General features: G+C 35.3%; 1 long non-coding RNA gene across 1 annotated transcript; it reads right to left on the minus strand.

The window, feature by feature from the left end:
- Nucleotides 1-1,212: 1,212 nt before the first annotated feature.
- LOC115835388 lies at nt 1,213-21,225 on the minus strand. The gene is made up of 3 exons (XR_004030353.1): nt 21,215-21,225; nt 3,613-3,622; nt 1,213-1,346 (listed from the first exon to the last, which is right to left on the minus strand). It is a non-coding gene; the product is annotated as an uncharacterized LOC115835388 (long non-coding RNA).
- Nucleotides 21,226-24,368: the final 3,143 nt, after the last annotated feature.

Raw genomic sequence — 24,368 nt, forward strand, 5'->3', positions numbered from 1 at the left:
TATGTATTTTATTGAGTATATATATGTATTTCAATAGTTTGGGGGGAAGAGGTGATTTTTGGTTACATGAATAAGTTCTTTAGTGGTGATTTCTGATATTTTGGTGTACCCATCACCCGAGCAGTGTTAACTGTACCCAATATGTAGTTTTTTATTTCTCACCCCACTCCCACTCTTCCCCCCAAGTCCCCAAAGTCCATTATGTCATTCTTATGCCTTTGCATCTTCATAGCTTAACTCCCACTTATAAGTGAGAGAAAACATAACAGTATTTGGTTTTCCATTCCTGAGTTACTTCACTTAGAATAATGGCCTCCAGCTCCAGCCAAGTTGCTATAAAGGCCATTATTTTGTTCTGTTTTTTTGACTGAGTAGTATTCCATGGTGTACATATATACCACATTTTCTTTATCCACTGGTTGGTTGATGGGCATTTAGGTTGATTCTATATTTTGGCAAGTGGGAATTGTGCTGCTGTAAACATGTGTGTGCATGTGTCTTTTCCATATAACTTCTTTTTCTTTTGGTAGATAACCTGTAGTGGGATTGCTGGACCTCCTTTTAGTTCTTTAAGGAATCATCATACATTCCCACCAGCAGTGTCAAAGAGTTCCCTTTTTACCACATCCATGTCAACATCTATTATTTTTTGATTTTTAAGTTACGGTCATCCTTGCAAGAGCAAGGTGGTATCTCATTGCGGTTTTAATTTGCATTTATCTGATAATTAGTGATGTTGAGCATTTTTTCACGTTTGTTGACCATTTGTATATCTTCTCTTGATAATTATCTATTAATGTTCTTTGCCCACTTCTTGATGGGATTATATGATTTTTTTCATGCTAATTTGTCTGAGTTCCTTGTAGATTCTGGATATTAGTCCTTTGTCAGATACATAGTTTGTGAATATTTTCTCCCACTTCCTGGGTTGTCTGTTTACTCTGCTGATTATTATTATTTATTTTTTTGGCTGTGAAAAAGTTTTTTAGTTTAGTTATGTCCCATCTATTTGTTTTTGTTTTTGTTGCTTTTGCTTTTCTTTTGGGTTTTGTCATGAATTCTTTGCCTAAGTCAATATCTAGAAGAGTTTTTCTGATGTTATCTTCTAGTATATTTATGGCTTCAGGTCTTTGACTGATCTTGAGTTGATTTGTCTGTAAGGTGAGAGATGAGCATCCAGTTTCATTCTTCTACATGTGGCTTACTGTTATCCCAGCACCATTTATTGAATAGTGTGTCCTTTCCTCCCTTTATATTTTTGTATGCTTTATCGAAGATCAGTTAGCTGTATTTGGCTTTACTTTTGGGGTCTCTGTTCTATTCCATTGGTCTATATTCCTATTTTTCTGCCAGTACCATATTGTTTTGGTAACTATGGTCTTGTAGAATAATTAGGAGTTGGGTAATGTGATGCCTCCAGATGTTTGTTTGTTTGAGATGGAGTCTGGCTCTGTCGCCCAGGCTGGAGTGCAGTGGTGCCATCTCGGCTCACTGAAACCTCCGCCTCCCGGGTTCATGCCATTCTCCTGCCTCAGCCTCTCAAGTAGCTGGAACTGCAGGTACATGCCAGCACACCCGGCTAATTTTTTGTATTTTTAGTAGAGACGGGGTTTTACCATGTGAGCCAGGATGGTCTTGATCTCCAGACCTCCTGATCTGCCTGCCTTGGCCTCCTAAAGTGTTGGGATTACAGGCATGTGCCACTGTGCCTGGCCCAGATTTGTTATTTTTGCTTAGAATTGCTTTGTCTATGTGGGCCCTTTGTTGGTTCCAAATGGATTTTAGGATTGTTTTATCTAGTTCTGTGAAGAATGATGATGGCATTTTGAATTGCAATGAATCTATAGCTTGCTTTTGGCAGTATGGTCATTTTCACAATATTTATTCTACCCATCCATGAGCATAGGATATGTTTTTGTTTGTTTGTGTCATCTAAAATTTCTTTCAGCAGTCTTCTGTAGTTGTCCTTGTAGAGATCTTTGACCTCCTTGACCAAGTATGTTTCTAAGTATTTCTTTTTATTTTTTCGCAGCTGTTGTGAAAGAGATTGAGTTATTGATTGATGTCAGTTTGGTCATTGTTGGTGTATAGCAATGCTACTCATTTTATACATTGATTTGGTATCCTGAAATTTAACTGAATTCATTTATCAGGTCTAGAAGCTTTTTGGATGAATCTCTAGGATTTTCTAGGTATACAGTTATATCATTGCCAAATAGAAACACATTGACTTTTCCAGTTTGGATGTCCTTTATTTCTTTCTCTTGTCTGACTGCTCTGGCTAGGACATCCAGTAATATGTTTAATAGAAGTGGTGTAAGTGGGTATCCTTGTCTTGTTCCAGTTCTCGGGGGGAATGCTTTCAAATTTTCCCCATTCAGTATGATGTTCATTGTGGGTTTGTCATACATGGCTTTTATTAATTTGAAGTATGTCCTTTCTATGACAATTTTGTTGAGGGTTTTTATTTTTAAAATGCTGAATTTTGTCAAATGCTTTTTCTGTGTCAATTAAGATGATCATATGATTCTTGTTTTTAATTCTGTTTATGGGATAGATCACATTTATTGACTTGTGTATGTTAAACCATCCTTGCATCCCTGATACTAAACCCACTGGATCATGATGTATTTTATTGTCTTTTTGATAGGCTACTGGATTCAGTTAGCTAGTATTTTGTTGAGAATTTTTGCATCTATGTTCATCAGGGATATTGATCTGTAGTTTCCTTTTTTGTTTGTTTGTTTTATTATGTCCTTTCCTCGTTTGGGTATTAGGGTGATACTGGCTTCATAGAATGATTTAAGAAGAATTCCCTCTTTCTCTGTCTTTTGAAGTAGTTTCAGTAGGATTGGTACCATTTTTTTTTTAATGTTTGATGTAATTCAGCTGTGAATCTGTCTGGTCCAGGAATGTTTTTGTTGGCTTTTTTTTTTTTAAATTACTGATTCAATCTTGCTGCTTGTTATTGGTCTGTTCAGAGTTTGTATTCTTCCTAATTTAATCTAGGAGGGCTGTATATTTCCAGGAATTTATTCATCTCCTGTAGCTTTTCTATTTTATGCATGTAAAGGTGTTCATCGTAGCCTTGAATGATCTTTTATATTTCTGTGGTATTGGTTATAATATCTCCCATTTCATTTCTAATTGAGCTTATTTGAAATGTCTCTCCTCTTGTCTTGGTTAATCTCACTGGTGATTTATCAGTATTGTTTATCTTTTTATTTTTTTCATTTTTTTTTTTTTTGAGACAGAGTCTCACTCTGTCACTCAGGCTGGAGTGCAGGAGTGCAGTGGCCCAATCTCGACTCACTGCAACCTCCACCTCCCGAGTTCAAGCAATTATTCTGCCTCAGCCTCCCAAGCACCACCATGCCTGGCTAATTTTTGTGTTTTTAGTAGAATTGGAGTTTCACCATATTGGCCAGGCTGGTTTCAAACTCCTGACCTCGTGATCCGCCCACCTTGGCCTCCCAAAGTGCTAGGATTATAGGCATGAGCCACCATGCCCGGTCTTGTTTATCTTTTCAAAGAACCAGATTTTTGTTTCATTAATCTTTTGTATTTTTCTGTTTCAATTTCATTAAGTTCTGCTCTGATCTTTGTTATTACTTTTCTTCTGCTGGTTTGGTTAAGTTTATTATTGTTTCTCTAGTCCCTTGAGGTGTTACATGAAATTGTTTATTTGTGCTCTTCCAGACTTTTTGATGTAGGCATTTAATGCTATGAACTTTCCTCTTAGCACGACTTTTCCTGTCTCCAAGAGGTTTTGATAAGCTGTGTCACTATTATCATTGAATTCAAATAATTTTTAAAATTTCCATCTTGGCTTCATTGTTAATGCAAAGATTACTCAAGAACAGATTATTTAATTTCCATGTATTTGCACAGTTTTGAGGGTTACTTTTGGAGTTAATTTCCAGTTTTATTCCACTGTGGTCTGAAAAGATACTTAATTTAAATCTCTTAAATTTATTGAGATTTGTTTTGTGGCCCATCAAATGGTCTCTCTTGGAGAATGTTCCATATGCTGATGAGAAGAATGTATCTTCTGCAGTTGTTAGACAAAATGTTCTGTAAATATCTGTGAAGTCCATTTGTTCTAGGGTGTAGTTAAGTTCATTATTTCTTTGTTGATTTTTTGTCTTGATGATCTGTCTAGTGCTGTGAGTGGAATATTGAAATCCCCCGCTATTATTGTGTTGCTATATCATTTTTTATATCTAGTAATAATTGTTTTATAAATTTGAGAGCTCCAATGTCAGGTGCATATATATTTAGGATTATAATATCTTCCTGTTGGACTAATCCTTTTGTCATTATATAATGTCCTTCTTTTTTTGTCATTACTGTTTTTGCTTTAAAGCCTGTTTTGTCTGATACTGTTGTTTTTTGTCATTACTGTTTTTGCTTTAAAGCCTGTTTTGGTTTCCATTTGTGTGGAATACCTTTTTCCACCCCCTTTACTTTAAGTTTATATGACTCCTTATGTGTTAGGTGAGTCTCTTGAAGATAGCACATACTTGGTTGGTGGATTTTTATCCATTCTGCTTTTCTGTATCTTTTAAATGGAGCATTTAGGCCATTTATATTCAATGTAATTATTGAGATGTGAGATTTGAGCTTCTTGTATTTGGATATCTAGATCTCTAGCAAGGCTAGGAAAGTTTTCCTCAATTATTCCCTCAAATAGGTTTTCCAAAGTTTTAGATTTCTCTTATTCCTCAGGAACACCAATCATTCTTAGGTTTTTAACATAATTCCATATTTCTTGAAGACTTTGTTCATTTTTAAAATTTTTTTCTTGTCTTTGCCTGACTGGGTTACTTTGAAAGTCTTGTCTTCTAGTTCTGGAGTTCTTTCTCCTACTTTTTCTAGCCTATTGTTGAAACTTTTCACTGCATTTTGCATTTCCCTAAGTGTGTCTTTCATTTTCAAAAGTTGTGATTGTTTTTTCTTTATGATATCTATTTCTCTGAAAAGTGTTTTTTGTATTGTTTTTTGATTTTCTACATCTTGTATTGGTTTTTTGAATTTCTTTAAGTTGGTTTTCACCTTTCTCTGATTTCTCCTCAAGTGGCTTAATAATCAACCTTCCGAGAATTATTTTTCTCGCAATTCAGAGATTTCTCCTTCCTGCTGTCCTGGCAGGGGAGCTGAGGTAACTCCCACTCTTAAACTTGATAAAACTTTAGCACATCTAATTGAGTGCTCCCCCAGACACCCTCATTAAGGCTGGGACCTTGGCCCATCACTGAGTATCACTATACCCACCTGCCTTAGCTACAACCAGTGCCTACCCAGGGATACCTCCCCTATTGGCCTGAAGTCTGAATTGTCAACTCAGTAAATAAAACACTGGGAAAAAAATAAGTAAATAGACAAAGCGTACACCATGAGAGAATGAGATAAGCTTCAAGAGACTCCTGCCATTCCAACTTCATAGGAGAAGGTGAATTCACCCACATACCAAGAACATAACTACTACAACCATCATTGGGGGATACCAGTGCACAGAGACTCTCTATAACTAGGGAACTCATATACAGACTTCAACCCTACAAGCACAAAGAATAAAGTTAGGCTAAAATAAACATTAAATATTCTTAATAGGGGCCGGGCATGGTGGCTCACACCTGGAATCCAGCACTTTGGGAGGCCAAGGCAGGCCGATCATGAGGTCAGGAGTTCAAGACCAGCCTGGCCAATATGGTGAAACCCTGTCTCTACTAAAAATACAAAAATTAGCCGGGCGTGGTGGCACACGCCTGTAGTCCCAGCTACTCTGGAGGCTGAGGCAGAAGAATGAGGCGGAGGTTGCAGTGAGCAGAGATCACACCACTGCACTCCAGCAGCCTGGGTGATAGAGCGATACTCCATCTAAAAAAAAAAAAAAGAAAAAAACAGTCCAATCAAAAATAAATTCAAGAACAATTTAAAGAAATACACTATTCAAATGAGAAGGAACTAGAAAAGTAATTCTGGTACTATTACAAAATGGGGTTCTATAACATCTTCAAAATATCATACTAGCTTCCCAGTGATTATGTTATATATTTAAGAAGGCAACAGTTGAGGTGAAGTCACTTTCTCTAATATAGTCCCTTCCTTAGCATGCATCTTGTACCCGCTCCACATTAACAGAGAACATTTTTTAGCCTCCTAGGTAATAGAAGCTGGGCCAATCCAAATTTCTAGACAATAATATTGTGAAAATGTGAAGTCCTAAGAATACTATGGGTGAGTCCACATAGAAAAAGGAAGTATTATATAAAAAGGGGTTGCAAATGTAAAACCTTAGTTTCCTACAAGTGAGTCAGAAGTTAAAAATAGTCATGTTTACCTTTGTTCTTTCAATTTGTTCTTTCACTTTAATAGTAGTAAAACAAGATGCTAGAAGATGACTTAATGAGTCTCAGATTGACTGAGGTGTAAATATTATGGTTTATCAGGGAGCCAAACATGAATGAGACAAAACCCATCTATATGCTGATTTTCAATGAAAATGATTCAAAATCTGTTCCAGAAATCCTGGAACACTTCATGAATATAATAAGAGATCAGAGTGTTAGGAAAGGACTTTGTGAAAGAGATTTGTGAATACAGTCCTTTAAAGGACCTGTTGCCTTGGTGAACTCTCAAATGGCCACCTTCAGTGTAGGAGAAGAAAGGTATCACTTTCTAACTTCAAGCTTAGAAAGGGAGCCTCGAGGGCATCAAAAGATAATTTGCAGAAAATTAACTCTCACTCAAATGTATAGTGTGTCAATAATTTATTTAACTCACTAATGAGTAAACCCGCCTAATGACAAACCTGGTTCAAAGAAAAATACGTATATATCTACATACATATAAAACACACACACATATATTTCTTCAGTAGAGAAACAAATGCCAGAATAATATTTTAAAGTTAGATGGAACATTATATAGTGTCCTATAGGGCAAAAGTGTCATAATCATGTCATCTTCTCTACTAAAAAATCTCATTTGCATTCCTACTGATTAAAAATAATTTGCAACTGATCAATATTCTATAAGTTAATATCTGACTTTTAGAGCCTGCATCCTACTTATCAGCAAATGGTAAGTCAAAAACATTATCTAGAGTGACAGATGACCTTTGGACAGGCTTGTCAGACATTCCTCTGATATAAATTTGAAAGGGCACATGGTAATCTTTTTGCCTTATTTATAAGGCAAGTTTTAGATAACGTTCCTTGATAAGATGATCACTCAGAGTGCTTTGTAATATATTCCCTACAGTTAAAAGATAGAGTTATAGCTCTACAGGTAAAAGATAGTGTCTGATTCCTGCCTGGAGAAGTTAAAGTGAATTAGGGATGGGGTTTGATCTCATCTCTGAAAATCCAGAAGGCAATCATCAGGTAGACTAATATTGGTGGCAGAAACAGTTTAGTGCTACTGCACTAAGAGGGTCCTGAACCCCCAAGTTCTGCAGATGTGTTTTCCGCCATCTAGAGTAGGTCTTGTGGTGGAAGGAGTAAGTGCAGCATCCCCTTGGTTCTGATCATATAATCTTCTGGATGGGCTAAGGGGCATTAGGAGACAGGCTGAGGTTGTGCTGCTGAATGCTCAGGGACTCAATTAGAGGTTATAAGAGGCCATCTGAGAGACAGACACATCTGGCTGATCATGGCAACTACAGCAAGGGGGACCAAGCAGGCTACCATGGCAGTGCCACAAAAGCACTCACAAGATAAAGATCATCACTGGCTGGGCATAGCCAGGGTTACTAACTTTAGGCATTTGCCAGTCTAAATATTATATAAATATTTAATGAATATTCTTTACAAGACAAGTAAGAACCGGCCTACTGACTCACCTGCCTCAACCACCTCCCTGGAAGGAAAATAGAGAATGTGAACATGAAGAAAGTAGAGAACAGAAGTACCTTACACTCCTGCCCTTGGAGACTTTCAGCCTAAAGTGGGTTCAATCAAATCTTTAACACTAAGTCAAGTTTCAAATTTTAACTTTTATGTGAGACTGGATATTAATTTTATTTAACTTCGGCATTTTGACTTTTGTGACTAAAAATGGCTAGATTTTTTGTTTGTTTGTTCATCCTTAATATAAATGGGAAGAGTAAAGGCATAGGTCTGCCCAAACTTTCATCTAGAGGAAGGGCTAGATTATATACCTCTAAATCAAATTTTAAAAAGATAATGGGAAGTAGAAATAAAAGTGCACTGTGGTTACCATCTACATGTTACACATTTTAATGTAAATGTTATACTTAAGAACTGGTGAACAGCTTTTCCTTCTAAGCTTATATGGAGGCTTTAGACTTGAACCTCAAACTCATATGGCTTCCCATTTCCCATATGGCTCTGCACCTGGGACCACCAGTGAGTCATTTGTCTTCCTCAGAGCTCTGTCTTGCTCCAGCAAGTAACCCTTAGATTCTAAAGTCAAGCTTTACTCCCGATCTTTAAATAATAATTAAGAGTAGAGTTGGTTTTGAAAATCTCTAAATAATTTAAGTCCTGGGAATGCTAATTTCAAAAGTCAGCTGGTTTGAATGTCCAGTCTCTGAAGGTACAACAATTACTATAGAGCTATGTGTAAACTTAGATGCCAGATTGCTGTGACATTTTGAGATAAAGATCCTATGGAAAGAGGATTATAAAAAAGATGACTGTGGATTACTCTGATGTCCTTGTCAGAACTCATTGAGAAGAGGTGGTGGATGCCACCAAGGTCCAGAACAACACTGACATTCCTGGGTCTCCATAGACTCTACTTGGGAGTCAGGAGTAAGAACTAGCCCTGTCATTGTTTGATAAAGAATTCTGAGAATGAATCTGGAGATAGTCTAATAAAAGGTGAGAATGAAGTGTGGAGATCAGCTGATTAGTTGACAAATGGCAAAAGGATCCTCAGTGCAGTGCAGGATAAACCATTCTGACACACTCTATATCTGAGGATGCAGCATTCACTACTACAGATAATTTTCTACAGACCCGGTTAATTGAATTTAAGAAGTATTGGGCCTTTTCAATGTGAATGTGAACACCTTGGTCAAAATAGCTGGGAAAATGGGCTACATTCACAATTGTATAGTGCTTAGTGGAGCCAATGGTGCACTCTATATATGAGTGAGTTCAATAGTTCAGCCATCAAGCATAGACCAAAGGATTTATTCATTACTTCTGGACCCCAGTGGATGAAAGTCATCCCCAGAGACATTAACTCCCTGTTTTCCATGTTGTAAATGCCTGTTTGATGGATGGGTACCGCAAAGACTGCAGCATGGGAGATGATCATGGATAAAATAAAATACTCCTAGAGGGAAGACACTGTCATCATGAAGTGAGTGGCTGAAATCAGAGGGGAGCTGTCAGGATATTTGTCTGGACATGGGAGGTATACAATGAAGCCACAGCTAACAGTTTAATGGGAGAGTAGACATTAGACAAACTTAAATAAATTTGAAATCACCAATTATAATAAAGGTTAGAAAGGAAAATAAATAGGTTCTATGATAAAGAAACTAGAAGAGAAGGAGACCTAATTTTGATGGAAAAAGTCAGAAAAAGACCTTGCTGAGAAACCAGCCTATACCCTGAGCAAATTACAATAGTGACAGTTTCTAGTCTATAAACTATGAGAGGAAGCAGGATGTGCAAGGTTAAAACCTTTTTCCAGCTGCAGGGACAAATATAGGATGCCATTAAATAGTGTCTAGGAGTGCCAAATGGGCCCCCTGATACAGATCAGGCCCTCCAGTGCCTGTCATAGTATCTAGAATTTTAGCATTATTTCATTCTCACTAGTTCTGCGTGACACAGTAGAAAACTTATTTTAAAAAATCAATTTTACTGCAGTTTATTAGTATAATTCCATATGTAGGGTGGTAGGTTCCTATAACTTTCTCTGTTACTATTCCTGGAGATAAGAAATATATTAACAGATTATTCTGGTTCAAGATAAGACAGAACTCTACATCTCAAACCACTGAATTCCTTACAGTTCTTCCCAAGAAACTCAGAAAAAGGAATACTTTTCCTCAATTTTGCCAAGCGTCATAACAAATTTTCAGTTATTTTGCTTTTGGAAAGATCTAACATAAAGTTTTCCAAATGCATTTCCTCTATTACTTAAAATATGTTTTTAATTTATTTATACTCAACATGTGGCTTAATAAAAGCCATTTGATGTCCAAGCCAAATTTTGAAGATTATTGTATTTTTCCTGAAAAAGCTTTGAAGAGGAAATTTTGTTCTGCCAGCACAAAATAGAACTGGACTATTGAATAAAGGTAAATTTGGTTCTATTATCTCTCAAGAACAAGAGAATTGAGGGGTTAAAGATAATAAAAAAAAAACTGCCCTTGATTACTGGCTATAGGAACTTGCAGGGTCTTTTAAACTCAAACAAAGGAAAAAACATTAAAAAAAAAAACCAGTTTTCTCAGCACCATTTATTAAATAGGGAATCCTTTCCCCATTGCTTGTTTTTGTCAGGTTTGTCAAAGATCAGATGGTTGTAGATGTGTGGTATTATTTCTGAGGGCTCTGTTCTGTTCCATTGGTCTGTATCTCTGATTTGGTACCGGTACCATGCTGTTTTGGTTACTGTAGCCTTGTAGTATAGTTTGAAGTCAGGTAGCCTGATGCCTCCAGCTTTGTTCTTTTGGCTTAGGATTGATTTGGTGATGTGGGTGCTTTTTTTGGTTCCATATGAACTTTAAAGTAGTTTTTTCTAATTCTGTGAAGAAAGTCATTGGTAGCTTGATGGGGATGGCATTGAATCTATAAATTACCTTGGGCAGTATGGGCATTTTCATGATATTGATTCTGATTCTCAGAACCCATGAGCATGGAATGTTCTTCCATTTGTTTGTGTCCTCTTTTATTTCATTGAGCAGTGGTTTGTAGTTCTCCTTGAAGAGGTCCTTCACGTCCCTTGTAAGTTGAATTCCTAGGTATTTTATTCCCTTTGAAGCAATTGTGAATGGTAGTTCACTCATGATTTGGCTGTTTGTCTGTTATTGGCGTATAAGAATGCTTGTGATTTTTGTACATCGATTTTGTATCCTGAGACTTTGCTGAAGTTGCTTATCAGCTTAAGGAGATTTTGGGCTGAGACAATGGGGTTTTCTAGATATACAATCATGTCATCTGCAAACAGGGACAATTTGACTTCCTCTTTTCCTAATTGAATACCCTTTATTTCCTTCTCCTACCTGATTGCCCTGGCCAGAACTTCCAACACTATGTTGAATAGGAGTGGTGAGAGAGGGCATCCCTGTCTTGTGCTAGTTTTCAAAGAGAATGCTTCCATTTTTGCCCATTCAGTATGATATTGGCTGTGGGTTTGTCATAGATAGCTCTTCTTATTTTGAGATACGTCCCATCAATACCTAATTTATTGAGAGTTTTTAGCATGAAGGGTTGTTGAATTTTGTCAAAGGCCTTTTCTGCATCTATTGAGATAATCATGTGGTTTTTGTCTTTGTTTCTGTTTATATGCTGGATTACATTTATTGATTTGCATATGTGGAACCAGCCTTGCATCCCAGGGATGAAGCCCACTTGATCATGGTGGATAAGCTTTTTGATGTGCTGCTGGATTTGGTTTGCCAGTATTTTATTAAAAAAAAAAAAAACTAGTGAAAAACTATGCTAATTTTAGGGAAGTCAGAAGCTTAGCTTTAGAAAAACATATTAGGAACTGAATTCAGTTTACACATTGAGATTTTTGAAAAACAGGTGAAAGACTTTAGTTCCAGCCAACTGGCTTACTTCTTATGCCCTGAGGAAGAACAGATAGATGGAACAGTCTAAAAGTGTTCCACTGGCCAAGGAGAAAATAGACCTTGAAATAGATCACTTAGTCAGACCTCTCATTATTTTAACTACTACTCAGCATAGAATGGCACAACACAGATAATAAAGTATTATGTTCCCAAAGGCAACTGCTTGAAAGGCTAGCTTGGCAGTTGTTCATTTCACCTGGAGACTTCAATTCAACATTACAACAAATGGAGTCTGGCATGGAGCTGTGAGAGGTCGCTAATTTATTAACATCAAGAGGCAAGTTTTAAAGGGACAGTTGTCCTTTCTGCTCATAATACTTCCAGAAAGGTCAGAATCATTTACAGTCCCAAAAATGTGCAAGCAAATAACTTGGATTACACAGTAATGTAATTCCTCACATTGATTTGGTGATCCCAAGAAAATCCAAATAACAGAGCAGTCACAAAATTGTGAGACATTTTTTCTTTCGGTATCATTCTGCCTGAAGGTTCCAGTGTATCTCATTATCCCTTCATCCCCAAACATTTTTCTAGATGTCTCAATAGTGAAGGACCACTGATGCTTAAAATATATGCCCCAAGATTGTGTTGTCCAGAATTATTTGTTAATAGTAAATATTTATTTTTAAGCTACCCCCAAGCTACCTCAGCAATAATTTTTCCAACATATGAGCCTACAGAAAAAGTTTGTTCTTTAAGGTTTAGATTTGTAGTTTCAACTTCAACTTAAAAAAAAAATCAGAAATAAACCTCTAAAGTGAAAGTCTAATAAATGTGAAAAATTATCTTACTGTGGATAGATTTATTGTGTTCAGATTTATTGAATTTTAAAGGCAGAGAACTCTGCAGATTGGATGCCATTGGGATTATCCTTGGCACTTTAAGAAAAACGCTGAGTCGGGATTAACTCAGGGAGAATAAGCGCAATGTTCTGGATTTTGAGAACACTGACAGTATTCTTATGAAGGTTAAGCCAAGGTAATTCATAGGCTAACATCGCATAAAAAGATCATATTTCTGGATTTTCAAGGATGCTATGGGGGCTGAAAATTGGCTGAAAGGAAATTCACTGACTCCTCAATTTTCTGCCAATTTCTAGCTCCACTCTTTCCCAATTTTCCTCTGTCACATTATTTCAGTAATATTCTTAGCCACACCATAAACATTGTTGTTGGTCTTTTCATCACACTTCATCACACTTTGTAAGGCGAAACTTCATCCCTCTTGCAGCCCACTCTTTGCTTTCTCTCTGTCTCTACTCAAGTGATCAGGTGCCACACAATGCAGCCTATTGATATTATTAGAAATTTTAGTTCAGTAGCCTCAAAGGAGCCATCAAAGCTGTTTGGCAATCCTACCCAGTTCTCTGATCTCTGCTGTCTCAATTCTCTACAGTCTTCCCTCTGCACACCATATAAACACATGCATGCACACACACACCCACATGCACAAACACACCTTTTTGTGTCTTATTGGTAAAATGGATATAATAGTTCTTCCTAGGTTTCTTGGAAGAATTAAGTGAATTGTTACATGAAGCTGTGAGAACATTACCCAGAAAAAATAAGTGCTACATTGTGTTACTTGTCGTTAAGACTGCTGTTACGATTATATACAATTGCTTACTCTATATTTCTGTTGTCAGGTAGATTAAACTCAGGGCAACATATACTGGCTGTATTTATGAAATTTCCCAATAAACATTCCACATGTTCCTAGTTCAATGAATTGCACCAGATATTTTTGATCCTCTCTTCTCTCTCATGCATCCTCACCCTGATAGACAATACATTATGATAGCAGTAGTGTGGTATGTTAGGTATTAGACTACCTCTCAGAGACTCCTTACCTTCTCCATATTCTAGCTGCATTTTCATCCTTCCAGATCCTTGCACAATCAAAGCTTTTGCAAATACTGCATCTTCTGTTTATGATGTTATTTCTCTACCTGTTCAGATCTGATCTTGATTAACTTCTTCCTCTCTTTTCTTCCACTAGAGCATAATCTTTGTCCTTTCTCTAAGTCCAGTATCTTTTTTATATCTTCTCTTAAAAGCATGCTGTTTTTCTTAAGAATATTGCTGGTCTTAAGTTAAGCATTTGTTGGTCACATAATGTGATTATATTCTATCTAGACTATAATATCTATAGATTGGACACCATATCTGTTTTTGCTCACCATAATATATGCAGAGCCTAGTACAGCTCCGAGTGCTCAGTTGAAAATTAAAATATATATTTTTAATAAATGAAATAAGGACTGTTTGGAATAAGAAAATGGAAAGCCTTTTAGGCATCATAAAAAACAGAAAATATATGCAATAGAGAATAGAAACAAAAATAAAATCAATGAAGCCAAAATTGGTTCTTTGAAAAGAATAACCAAATGGTAGCATCTTTAGCTAAAATAAGCATGAAAAAAGAGAAGAGACCCAAATACTAACCTGAGGAATGAAAGAGGGAGTATCACTACCAACTTTATAAAGTAAAAAAGAATTATAAGAAATTAAACATTGTATGGCAACACATCAATTTATGTAGATGAAACTTTACAATTTCTAAAAAGACACAAACTCCAAAATTGGCTTAAATAAAAATAGAAAATCAGAATGCATATAACAAGTAAAAAGAATGAATTAGTAATTTAGAAACCTTTCTCCAAAAAGCCCAGGCCCAGATAGGCTTCAATGATAAATTCTAGCAAATATTTAAGAATTAATACAAATATGTAAACAACTCCTGCAAAATATAAAAAAGAAGGGAATACTTCCCAACTCATATTGTTATTATTGCCATAGTACCTACCAGACAAAGACACTTAAAACAGAAAACTGTAGAACACTATATGCCTTATGAACACAGGTGCAACAATCCTCAACAAACACTAGCAAATTGATTCCAGAAGCATATAAAAAGGATTACTCAGGGACAAATGTATACCCAGATGTGAAGAGTAAATTTGGGTCCTCTACCTCATGTCATATGAAAATTAAATGGATCAAAGACCTAAATGTAAAAGGCAAAATGTTATAATTATTTGAAGAAAACATAGGTGTAAATCTTTGACCTTGATTAAGCAATGATTTCTTAGTTATGATACCTGTTTTAGTCCATTTGTGCTGCTAGAACAGAATGCCTAGGATGGGGTAATTTATAATGAACAGAAGTTTGTTGGCTTATGGTTCTGGAGGCTGGGAAGTCAAAGATCAAGGCTCTGGTATCTGACAAGGGCTTTCTTGCTGGATCATCACATGATGGAAGGTGGAAGGGGATGCAAGGACAATCTTTGTGTCCTCACATGGCAGAAGAACAAAAATCAAAAAGGTAAAAGAGGGCCATTTTTATAATGACATTAGTCTCACCCATGAGGGAGAACCCCTCATGGCCAATCACGTTCCAAGGCCCCCACCTTCTAACACTGCCACAGTGGCAACCAAATTTTGACGTGAGTGTTGGAGGGGACAAACATTCAACACATAGGAATACCTAAAACACAAGCAAACGAGGAAAAAAAAAAAAGTAGATAAATAACACATAAAAATTGAAAACTTTGGTGCTTCAATTAACACCATCAAGAAAATGAAGACAATCCACAAAATTGAAGAAAATATCTGTAAATAATATATCTGACAAGAGACATACACAGCATATAGAAAGAGTTCTTACAAATTAACCATAAAAAGATAATTGCAATTTCAAAATGAGCAATACACAGTTCTCCAAAAACTATATACAAATATCCAGTAAACATATGAAAAGATGTTCAACATCATCAGTTGTTAGCAAAATGTAAATCAAAACTATAATGAGATGCCACTTTATAACCATTAGCATGCTTAAAATTAAAAAATACATGCAATAAGAAGTGTTAGGAAAAAGAGGGAAAAATTGGAACCCTCATGGGTTGTTGATGGGAATTTCAAGTGGCACAGGCACTGTGAAAAACAGGCAGTTCCTCAAAACGTTAAACATAGAATTTTCTTATGACCCAGCAGTTTCACTCCTAAGTATATGATCAAGGGAATTGTAAGCATATGTTTACATAAAGAGTTGTACACAAAAGTTTGTAGCACCATTATTCATAATAGCCAAAAAGTAGAAACAGTTCAAATCTCCATCTCCTGGTAAATAGATGAGCAAACTGTTGCATATACACACAATGTATATTTAAATTTTAAAGATATCAGTTGAACAAAGTGTAAAAGGGAACATAATAATGATTCCCCCCCAAAATTGCATAGTTGTTTTTTAAGTACCTAATAATGCTTGGATGTCTGGATGTCAAGGATGTCTGCTATTATTACTTCTATTTAAGATAGTAGTGAAGGCTCTAGCCAGCAAAACAAGGCAAAAAATAAAAAATAAAATCATCCATACTGGAAAAATATAACTAAAACTTTCTTTACATATGACATAATTATCTATGAATAAGAAACTCACAGAATCTACAAAAATGTTACTAGAACCAATAAGTAAATTAGAAAATTTATATTGATACAATGTCAGTATAAATCAATATAATCTTGTGCTTTCAACAAGACTGAAGAAATACTTAATTGAGTTAATAGCTGATAGATCATCAGAAAACAGACTGGTGAAGTTAACAGTAATGGACCAGTATTGATTTCTTCATTGTGACCATGTGTACCACAGTTATGTGAAATGTTAACAATGGGGAAACTGGGTAAGGGATATTCAAGATCCCTCTGTACTATCTTTGTAACCCTATGTAAATCTAACACTATTCTAAAATAAAGCATTTACTAAAACAAAAAATCAATATAAATCAAGTAGAGAATAGAACAATAGAAAACATAAAAATAAAACTGAGTGTGTTTAATGACAAAATTGGCAAACTTTTAGCTAGAAAAACTAAGGAATAAAGAGAGAAAACTCAAATACCTAAAATCCGAAGCAAAAGAGGTGATATTACAACAGATGCCTCAGGATCATAAGGGACTGTTATGAAAAATTAAATGACAACAAATTAAATATTCTCAAAGAAATGGAAACATTTCTAGAAACACGCAAGCTACCAAAACAATCAAAAAGAAAGTTTGAACAGACCAGTAACAAACAAGGAGATTGTAGTAGTAGTCAAAAACAACCCAACAGAGAAAAGCCCAGGACCAGATGGCTTCATAGCTGAATTCTACCAAACATTTAAATAATTCCAAACTCATTTTATGAAGCCAGCATCACCCTACCACCAAAACCAGACAAATACACTACAAGAAAAGAAAACTATAGGCCAATTTCTGTGATAAATATAGATGCAAAAATTCTCAATAAAATACAAGGAAATGTAATTCAATGACACATCAGAAGATTATGCATTACAACCAAGTGAGATTTATCTCTGTGGTGCAAGGTTGGTTTAACATATGCCAATAAATAAATATAATACATCATATTAACAGAATGAAAGATGAAAACCACATAATCATTTTAATATACACATAAAAAGCATTTGAGAAAGTTCAACAATTATTATAAAAATTCAACAAAATAGGTATAGAAAGAAATTTCCTCAACACAATAAAGGCCATTTATGAAAATCCCACAGCTAACACTATAGTCAATGGAAAAAAACTAAAAACTTTTCTTCTAGATTCGGAATGCGGCAAAGATGACCTCTGTCACCATTTCTACCCAACTTAGTACTGGAAGTACTAGCAAAAACAATCAGAAAAGAGAAAGAAAGTAAAGGCATTCAACTCAAAAAGGAAAAAAATAAAGTAATATTTTCATTTGTAAATGATATAATCCCATATATAGAAGACTTTAAAGAATCCACATATACACACACAGAGACACAAATACACAAACTGTTAGAACTCATAAACAAGCTCAATAAAGTTGCAAAATACAAAGTCAACAAACAAAAATAAGTTGCATTTCTTTACATCAACAGTGTTCTACATGAAAGGAAAATTTTAAAAATTGTACAATAGCATCAAAAAATTGTAAAAATTTAAAGAACTGAACCTGCAATATCTTCAAGGTATGCCTGTATGTATGTATGTATGTGTGTGTGTGTGTATACATATATGTTGTGTGTGTGTATATATATATATTATTCAGCCTTAAAACAGGATATTCGGCCATTTGTGACAACATAGATAAACTTAGAGGACATTATGCTAAGTGAAATAAGCAAGACACAGAAAAAAAGCACTGCATAATCTCACTTATATGCGGAACCTACAAAAGTCAAATGCATAGAAGTAGAGAACAGAACAATGGTTACCAAGGGTGAGAAGGTGGGGTAAATAGCATGATATGAGTCAAAGCGTACAGAGTTGCAGTTATATAGAATAAATAAGACTGCTGGGAGTTAATAATGTACAGCATGTTGACTATAGTTAATAATATTGTGTTGTACACCAGAAATTTACCAAGAGAAGATTTCATGTGTTCTCACCATACATGCACGCACGCACACACACACACATACACACACACAAACACACACAAAGGTAACTGTGAGGAGATTAGTATGTTAATTTGTTTGGCTGTTGTAATCATTTCAGTGAGTATATGTATATTAAAATATGTTGTAATTTAAACTACAATTTTTATTTAAAAAACAATGCATGCTTGAAATTTGGTAACCAAGTAGATCTTAAGCATTCTCGTCACACACAAAAAAGGTAACTATATGAAGTGATGTGTTAATTAGCTTATTGTGATAATCATTGCACAATGTTTATGTATATCAAAACATCACATCGTAAACCATAAATGAATGCATCCTAATCAAATATACAATTTTTATTTTCAATTATACCTCAATATAACTGGGAAAAATTAAATCCTATTTTTTATTAGTGACAAAAAATTTGATATTGAAGTGAAAAAAAGGCCACTTAAAAAATATCAAAAACATAAAATATCTAGGAAGAAATATGATAGATGATGTGAAAGAACTGACTGATATAAGCTAAAAAACATTTATGAAAGCAACTGAAAATCTAAACAAATTAAGAGACATGTTCATGGGTTGGAAAACTTAATATTATTAATATATCACTTCTACCATATTGATATATAGATTCAAAGCAATGAAAATTAAAATTCCAGCAGGTATTTTTTTAAAGTTGACAAGCTAATTCTAAAATGCAAAAGAAATGCAAAGAATTTAGAATTACCAAAACTTTAAAAATAAGAAATTTGTGACACTTTTATTATTTATGATATAGTTAGAGTATCAAGGCAGTTTGATACTGATATAAAGACAAATAGACCAATATAATAGAATAAATAATCCAGGAATAAACCTATGAATATATTATCAAGTAATTTTCCACAAAGACTCACAGGTAATTTAGTAGAGAAAGGATACTTATTCCAATAAATGATAATGGAAAAATTAGATATGAATATGCAGAAAAATTAACTTGGATCCACATCTCACACCATTGTCAAAGAAAACCAAAGCTGGAAACTAAAGGGATAAACAGCTTTTATTCAAGAACTATAGTAGGTCCTCACTTAACTTTATTGATAGGTTCTTGGAAACTGTGACTTTAAATGAAACAACATACAGCAGCTCGTCAAATGTCATTTTTTTCAAGTTGATGAAAGAAAAATCTGGTTTCATAATACATCCATCGGTCATTTTGCTTAAAGGTGCAGTTTCCAAGAACCTATTAACAATATAAGCGAGGATTTACTGTATTGCCATAGAGAAAAACAGACCTCAGTGTAGAACTGAGTTCAATTCTGAATACAACATTCACATGGGGCCAAGGAGTCAGGGTGGGGCTCAGTGGATGAAAAATTACTAAGGGAAAATTACTAGGGGACAGTTGGGGATGAGGAATTTAGTCACTTATCAAGTGTCATCAGAAATTGAGAGTGGGGGATTTTCACTAACCTGACTTAGCAAGATTCTTACTAAAACTGGGTGATTTGGATTTCGGCCCAATAAATGGACACCAAGGTCAAGCCCTAGAGATCCTGAATAAAGTTTGGTCAAGAGAGCATCTTTGTCACCATATAGAAAAGTTAAGTCAAAATGGATTATATTTCTAAATGTAAAAACTAAAGTTATAAAATGTGCAGTAGTAAAACATAAGAAAAAATATTTTTGACCTTGTGATAAACAGTGATTTTTTATATACACCAACAAAAGCACTCTGTAAAAAGTAAAAAAAGATAATAAATTGAACTTCATCAAAATTGTGAACTTCTGCTCTTTGAAAAAAAAATGAAAAGGCTATTCACAGACTTGGAGAAAATATTTGCTGATCACTTATGTGATGGAGGATATATATATATATATATAGATATAGATATATATAACCTTCTTTATATACATATCCTATATATAGTGTATAATACACTATATAATACACTATATAACTTACAGTATATTATACACTATATAAGTTATAGTATATTACATAAATTATATATAAAAAAACTCTTAAAACTCTAATTAGACTGTACAAAATTATAATAATACAATAAATTGGAAAAAATATTTGAAATATGTCAGAAAAGAAATATACCCAGCTTCAGATAAGCATATGACAAGATGCTCAGCATAATTTAGCATTTGGGAATTGCTAATTGAGACCATAATATAATACCAGTGCATATTATTATAATGTCTAAAATTTAAAAGACAAATCATATTAAGTATTGGAGAGAATATGAAGAAACTAGAACTCATAGACACTGTTGGTGAAAATACAAAATGGTATGACTACTTTGGAAGACAATTTGGCAGCTTCTTAAAAAGCTAAATATGCATCTACTATATGACCTGATCATTTCACTCCTAGGTATTTATCCAAGAGAAATAAAAGCATATGACCACAAATGACCAGTACCTAAATTTCCATAGCAGCTTTATTTGCAATGTCCACACACTTAAAACAACTCAAGTGTCCATCATCATGTGAATGGATAAGGAATATAAGTGGATATCCATAATATAAAATAATATCCTGCAATTAAAAGGCATAAGCTATTGCTATATGTAATAACTTGGATGTATTTCAGAATAATTATTCTTAGTGAAAGAAGCCAGAGAAAAAAGTACCAGCTGTATGATTCCACTAATACGAATTCTAGAAATTCAAACTGCCTAAAGTGACAGAAAGCAACACGGTGTTTGTCTTAGGATAAATGTGGATATGAAGGGGTGAAAGGGAGGTACCGCAGGGTCACAAGGAAATGATTGGAATATGTTCATGATCTTGATTTTGGTGATGGTTTCACAGTTGTATGTGTATGTCAGAACTTATCAGACTGTATACTTTAAACATGTTCAGTTTATTGAACATTAATTATACATCAATAAAATGGCTTAAAACTATTATGAAGGATTTGCTAGAAGGTTATACTGAGGATGATTGTATCAGACAGAGGCATCATTTCTAGTTATGTAGGTGTACATTTCAAAAAGGTCCAATAAACTCTTGCCTTGGTGAAGATCTTTTTTTTTTGCCTGAATTCTGGGGTTTATTTGTGTTGATGGCTGCTGTTTTTGATAATATTTTATCATTTTGTACTTATTTTATCTGTATATTGTTGACATTATTTTGATTATACTTACATAGTTATATAATTAAAATATAATTGTACAACTGTTATTTCTCCAACTTGTAACATGGTAGATAGAAGTATACTAAATGTCAACATGGCAGTGGGAGAGGCGGGAGATGTGGAGATGATCAGATCTCTTTGTTTGTAATCTCAAAGCCAGAACTTTAACACTATTGAGTGGGCAAGGAAATCCTGTAGGAGGATTACAACTTCATGTTATTGGGGGCTGAAAGTTTCTGTCATACTTCTTTTTTTTTAATTATACTTTAAGTCCTGGAGTACATGTTCAGAACATGCAGTTTTGTTACATGGGCATACACGTGCCATGGTGGTTTGCTGCACCCATCAACCCATCACCTACATTAGGTATTTCTCCTAATGCTATCCCTCCCCTAGCCCCCCAACCCCAACAAGCCTGGTGTGTGATACTCCCCTCCCTGTGTCCATGTGTCCTCCTTGTTGAACACCCACTTTTGAGTGAGAACATGCGGTGTTTGGTTTTCTGTTCCTGTGGTAGTTTGCTGAGGATGATTTCTAGTTTCATCCATGTCCCTGCAAAGGACATGAACCCATCCTTTATTATGACTGCATAGTATTCCATGGTGTGTATGTGCCACATTTCCTTTATCCAGCCTATCATAGATGGACATTTAGGTTGGTTCCAAGTCTTTGAAATTGTGAATAGTGCCACAATAAACATACGCATGCATGTGTTTTTTTTTTTTCTTTTTTTTTTATTATTATACTTTAGGTTTTAGGGTACATGTGCACAATGTGCAGGTTTGTTACATATGTATCCATGTGCCATGTTGGTTTGCTGCACCCATTAACTCGTCATTTAGCATTAGGTATATCTCCTGATGCTGTCCCTCCCCCCGCTCCCAACCCACAACAGTCCCCGGAGTGTGATGTTCCCCTTCCTGTGTCCATGAGTTCTCATTGTTCAATTCCCACCTATGAGTGAGAACATGTGGTGTTTGGTTTTTTGTCCTTGCAATAGTTTACTGAGAATGATCGTTTCCAGTTTCATCCATGTCCCTACAAAGGACATGAAATCATCATTTTTTATGGCTGCATAGTATTCCATGGTGTATATGTGCCACATTTTCTTAATCCACTCTATCGGTGTTGGACATTTGGGTTGGTTCCAAGTCTTTGCTATTGTGAATAGTGCCGCAATAAACATACATGTGCATGTGTCTTTATAGCAGCATGATTTATAGTCCTTTGGGTACATACCCAGTAATGGGATGGCTGGGTCAAATGGTATTTCTAGTTCTAGATCCCTGAGGAATCGCCACACTGATTTCCACAATGGTTGAACTAGTTTACAGTCCCACCAACAGTGTAAAAGTGTTCCTATTTCTCCACATCCTCTCCAGCACCTGTTGTTTCCTGACTTTTTAATGATGGCCATTCTAACTGGTGTGAGATGGTATATCATGGTGGTTTTGATTTGCATTTCTCTGATGGCCAGTGATGATGAGCATTTTTTCATGTGTTTTTTGGCTGCATAAATGTCTTCTTTTGAGAAATGTCTGTTCATGTCCTTCGCCCACTTTTTGATGGGGTTGTTTGTTTTTTTCTTGTAAATTTGTTTGATTTCATTGTAGATTCTGGATATTAGCCCTTTGTCAGATGAGGGATCTAATTAAACTAAAGAGCTTCTGCACAGCAAAAGAAACTACCATCAGAGTGAACAGGCAACCTGCAAAGTGGGAGAAAATTTTCGCATGTGTCTTTATAGTAGAATGATTTATAATCCTTTGGGCATATACCCAGTAATGAGATTGCTGGGTCAAATGGTATTTCTAGTTCTAGATCCTTGAGGAATCTCCACACTGTCTTCCACAATGGTTGAACTAATTTACACTCCCACCAACAGTGTAAAAGTGTTCTGATTTCTCCACATCGTCTCCAGCATCTGTTGTTTCCTGACTTTTTAATGATCGCCATTCTAACTAGCATGAGATGGTATCTCATTGTGGTCTTGATTTGCATTTCTCCAAATACCAGTGATGATGACCTTTTTTCCACATGTTTGTTGGCTGCATAAATGTCTTCTTTTGAGAAGTGTCTGTTCATATCCTTTGCCCACTTTTTGATGGGGTTGTTTGTTTTTTCCTTGTAAATTTGTTTAAGTTCTTTGTAGATTCTGGACATTAGCCCTTTGTCAGACGGATAGATTGCAAACATTTTCTCCCATTCTGTAGGTTGCCTGTTCACTCTGATGATAGTTTCTTTTCCTGTGCAGAAGCTCTTTAGTTTAATGAGATCCCATTTGTCAATTTTGGCTTTTGTTGCCATTGCTTTTGGTCTTTTGGACATGAAGTCTTTGCCCATGCCTACGTCTTGAATGATATTGCCCAGGTTTCTTCTAGGATTTTTATGGTCCTGGGTTTTATGTTTAAGTCTTCAAACCATCTTGAGTTGATTTTTGTGTAAGGTATAAGGAAGTGGTCCAGTTTCAGTTTTCTGAATATGGCTAGCCAGTTTTCCCAACACCATTTATTAAATAGGGAATCTTTTCCCCATTGCTTGTTTTTGTCAGGTTTGTCAAAGATCAGATGGTTGTAGATGTGTGGTGGTATTTCTGAGGCCTCTGTTCTGTTCCATTGGCCTATATATCTGTTTTGGTACCAGTACCATGCTGTTTTGGTTACTGTAGCCTTGTAGTACAGTTTGAAGTAAGGTAGCATAATGCCTCCAGCTTTGTTCTTTCTGCTTAGGATTGACTTGGCTATGCGGGCTCTTTTTGGTTCCATATGAAGCTTAAATTAGTTTTTTCCAATTCTGTGAAGAAAGTCCATGGTAGCTTGATGGGGATAGCATTGAATCTATAAATTACTTTGGGCAATGTGGCCATTTTCACAATATTGATTCTTCCTATCCATGGGCATGGAATGTTGTTCGATTTGTTTGTGTCTTCTCTTATTTCCTTGAGCAGTGGTTCCAAGAGGCTTATAGGAACCTAACCCTGTATTTCCTCTAGGAGCAGTGATTCAATGTTTGCTAATTCAGTGTT

This window comes from Nomascus leucogenys, chromosome 6, assembly GCF_006542625.1.
Source record: "Nomascus leucogenys isolate Asia chromosome 6, Asia_NLE_v1, whole genome shotgun sequence".
Lineage (NCBI taxonomy): Eukaryota > Metazoa > Chordata > Mammalia > Primates > Hylobatidae > Nomascus > Nomascus leucogenys.